Raw genomic sequence first — 4,570 nt, 5'->3', positions numbered from 1 at the left:
TCCTACCGTTACTCAAGATCAGCAACTGATTTTTCTCCAAGAGAAAATCAATCTACTCATAATTAAACATTGTGAATTATTTTGAAACTCTTCTCTGTACAGTCACTTTAACAATTGTATTTCTCTCTCTCTCTCTCTCTCTCTCTCTCTCTCTCTCTCTCTCTCATCAACAAAAATTGAGGAAAAGAACAAAGAAAGCGCAGCTATATTCATTATGAATAAAAGAAATGAGAGTTTTTTTTTTTTTTTTTTTAGAGAAAAAGAAATGAGAGAATTGAGAGAGAATTTCTTAAAACTAATTTGCAAAAACTATGTTGTTTTAGAGGATTTAATGGCAAGTTGTCAATGGGATGGACGGATGATTACCATTGACAACAAATAGATTATTTATGGACAAAAATGATAAAATTAAAACTTAAAAAAAGAATGAGAATGAAAATTCACCAATTTAAAAGGTAAATTTTTTTTTTTTTATCTTTTTCTTTATTTATCATTAGTTAAAGATTATGTGTTTGTATATAAAAGTTTGAAGTTTGAAAACATGGTCTTTACTATTTTACTAGTGTATAGCCCCGTGCATATGCACGGATACAATTAAAAATTGAAAACCTAGATAGACATGTGGTGAAAAATTGGATTCCAATTGAAATCCAATTTAGAATCTAATTGGATTTGAACTCTTCAATTTTTACACTCAATAATTCACTTGATACAAAATAAAATATTAAATATGGCACATGGCGCAAAATTAAGAAACTAATTAAAATTTAATTGGATTTTCTCTAAGTTTCGGCTATTAATATATACTAGTTTGTAACCCCATGCATATGCATAGATACACTTAAAGATATGCAATAAGATGCATAATATAATTCTTATATATATATATATATATAATTTAAATACTATTGATAGTCATTTTTATATTTTATTAACTTTTTAAAAAATTTTGTAAGGATATTATTAGGTATAAAATGTAAATTGTCCATTTTTTTAAAATTATTGTGAAACATTTTTTTTTACGATTCATTTATTCTAGACTCTTTGGTTTTTGTACTTGATAATTCACTTAGATGAATATTTATGATGTGGTCCCACATTAGATTCTAAAATTAAGAAATAAAACTCTTTAAGAATAAATAATTTTGGATACATGGCGCAAAATTGAAACTCTAATTTGGAATTCTAATTTGAGTTTCTCTCGGTTTCACCTATTATTATTATTATTATTATTATATATAGATTGTGGGAGGTAGAATATGAGCCCGGGCTGCGAGCCAAAGGCCCAATAGATCATTTCTTGAAAGATGGACTGGCCCAAAGGCATGGGTGTGAATAAAGTGGTTTGGGGAATAAAAGACAACTCCCTGGGATAGATCTCGTGGAGATCCGGGCTAACTTCTGCTGTTGTGGTCCATTGCCGAGGTAATGAGAAGAACCTTTCCTATAGCAAATACTTCAAGAATCATGGATGACCAGTTCCCCTCTGGACCGAGGTGACACCCTCTATCAAACTCACCTTGGGAAACACCATGAAGAGATAAGGACCACTGGAGTAATCACCTCCGCATTAATGAGGTGTTTCTACCTAATCTCTACCACATTAAATGTCGATTGACTGGCCTGAACAATGAAAACACCCTTAAAAAAGTCCTATTTCATGATGAAAAAATGACAAAAAAAAGGGGTGATGGAACAAGTATCCCCAAATCCAGCTGGAAACAAGTCAATTGTGGAGAAAGGGAAGAAAAAAATGCCTATAAAAGGAGAGGTGCAATAGGAGAGGGGAATTCAGAAAAAATCAAGTAAGAAAGCTTAGACAAAAACAAGAGAGATAGAGAGCTGTAATAGAGAAATATGTCTAAGAGTTTTTAGTCTTTAATCTTATCTCTTGTACTTCGGGAATCTTGTTTCTGTATCTATAAAAGGTTTTTTGGTCCTTCTCGTCTTTCAATTTGCTATTTAGATCTCCCGTTGTGGAATATTTGCCATTCTTTTTATAAATTAATTGTGTAAGTCATTTTTGTTATCATTATTCCCATAGTGGTTGCTATTGACCCCCACATGGCCACATATACATAGATTGGTCAATTAATACTAGTAATTATTAGCTTTTCTCAAATATATATATATATATATATATTTTTTTTTTCAAATCATTTATTTTGAACTATTGTTCTTATTTACTTTGAATTATTTTGATATATACTGCTTGGCTGGTTCTACCGCCTTATTATTGTTCTTACATTCAAGTTATTTACTTTCAAGCTATTTACTTTCAAGTTCTTTACATTATTTCCATTTACAATATTACTGTGCTTCCGTCTCCTTCTCTTCAGCAGTGCGTCCCCTTCCCCTTTATGGTATCAGAGCCACTCTTTTCTGGCCGGTGGTATTGTGGTTGTGTTCTTTGTCTCTTGTCCGTGTCTACCCGAACGCTTGATATTCCGTTGTTGTGTTCCCTTCTTACCGTCGTTGGCGCCACCCTAGTCGTAAAGTGAAGTCCTAGAACCTAGCTGTAAGGCCCGTTTGAGCCAAGAGAGGGTGTGTAGGGCATGAGAGGTATAAGGTTGGTTAGGGTATGTGTTACGAAATGCAACGGTTATGAGAAAAACATGATAACTGAGTGTTGAACCTAGGATAGTATGGATAAGTTGTGGAGATCCAACTCCTCTATCAGCTCCAGGACTAGTTGTCCTCCTGATATTGTAAATGAAGAAGATCACACTATTGATGATAATGAGGTGATCCTTGATTTTTGTAAATGGACTATTCCTAAAGTTGATACTAAAACTATTTATAAAACTAGTTTTGTTGAAAGTGCTTTTCATTCTGCTTACAAAGCTAGAACTGTTGAACAAATTTTCTCTATTTCGAGAATTCATGAAAAATGCTGTTTGTTCACTAAAAAGAATATTAATGACTTCCTTGCTGCTAAAAAATTCAGTTATTTGCATATTGGTATGGTTCAAGTTGCTATTAAACCACTTACCCGAAAGGGTATTAATGCTTCTGTTCTCATGTGTTTAAGAGATGCTAGATTTAAGATTTTTAAAGATAGCATTCTTGGTATGATCACTGCTTCTATGTATGATGGTCCTGTTTATTTTAACTGTTATCCTGATCTTACTCTTGCTTTGGATGATCCTAATATTGTTAAAGCTTTGACTTTGAATATTGCTTCATCTGGTTATCACATGGAAGAGGGTAGTAAGCCTTTTGCTTTGATCTACCGCATTTATTATACACTTATGGGTACTCAAATGAATCCTTGTGCTATGATTCCTAGAGAACCTTCAGGTAAAACCATGTTAATTCAATGTTCAACTCCTGATGCTAAAATCCAAGTTCCAAAAATGATTCAGGCAAGATGTTAAACTTCCTAATGATTGGTTGTTAGAACAAGAAACCCCTCCTGCTAAACCCATTTTTGATGAGCTTGATCTCACCCATATTCAACAATATCTTGATGGTACTGTTAAAATAAGTTTTCAAAACAATCCACCTTTGAGGATCAACAAAGGAAGACACTCCTTTGCTGGATCTAAAAGTATTTCAAAAAGAGATCGCGAGATCAATGAATTTTTGAAAAAGAATTTGGAAACATCCTTTGATTTAAAGCTAAAAGGTATTTCAAGTGATAAATCCCAATTTAGCTCTGTTTACTATTCAACTAAACCTGAAACTTCCACTCCATTTAGTAAAACTGCTAATGAAGATGAGGAAGACACTGTTTCTGTTACTCCATCTGATTTTGATTTTGACTGTTTTAAATGATGATTTTGAAATTGATTGGGATTCTTTGTACAATGAGTTTATGCTTGCAACAAACAAAACCAAGAGAAAATATTTCCAAAATAATTTTGCTCAGTCTGATAAAGACCGTGTTAAAAGAAAATGGTTGGAAATGATGAATCAATTGAAAAAACATATTTTGTTCTTTGATTTTCTTGAAAACCATTATGTTCCAAATAATGAGGTTTCAAAACAACATTTATATGTGATAAAGAAATCAAATTTTGCTAAGATTGATAAAACCATTGTTAGGTCTAGTCATCCTCCTCTTGATTCAATTTTGATAACTACTAAGAAAGATGAAGTGACAAAAGAGGAAGTGAAGGCCTCTCCTTTCAAAATTGCTGATGATCAAACTCCTGTTGTTAGCCTTATTGAACAAAACAATTTTACTAATCAATCTTTGCATATTATTGGTCAATAGCTTGACCGTATTGAAGAAAAATTTGTTGAAAAAACTGTTTCTGTTTCTGAAAAATCTGTTCCTATTAAAACTGAGAAACCTTTGATTGATTTACCCAGTCAAAGAGAAAAAGTTATGTTTAAAACTTCTCAGTCCAAGACTCTTGAAATTGTTGACAAAATGCTTTCTAATCTAAAGATTAAAACTGAGGGTACTAGTACTTCTACAAGTACTCCAACTGCTCGAACTATTTCCAAAAAAGAAATTGTTTCTGAAGAAAATACAGATTCTGATACTGTTTCTTCTGTTCCTGCAGAAAGAATCTTTGATGATGATTTCCCAGAAATTAAAAGATTTGTTGGGAACTCCAAA

The sequence above is a fragment of the Quercus robur genome, chromosome 11 (genome assembly GCF_932294415.1).
Source record: "Quercus robur chromosome 11, dhQueRobu3.1, whole genome shotgun sequence".
NCBI lineage: Eukaryota > Viridiplantae > Streptophyta > Magnoliopsida > Fagales > Fagaceae > Quercus > Quercus robur.
Note: the sequence above shows the minus strand (reverse complement) of the source record.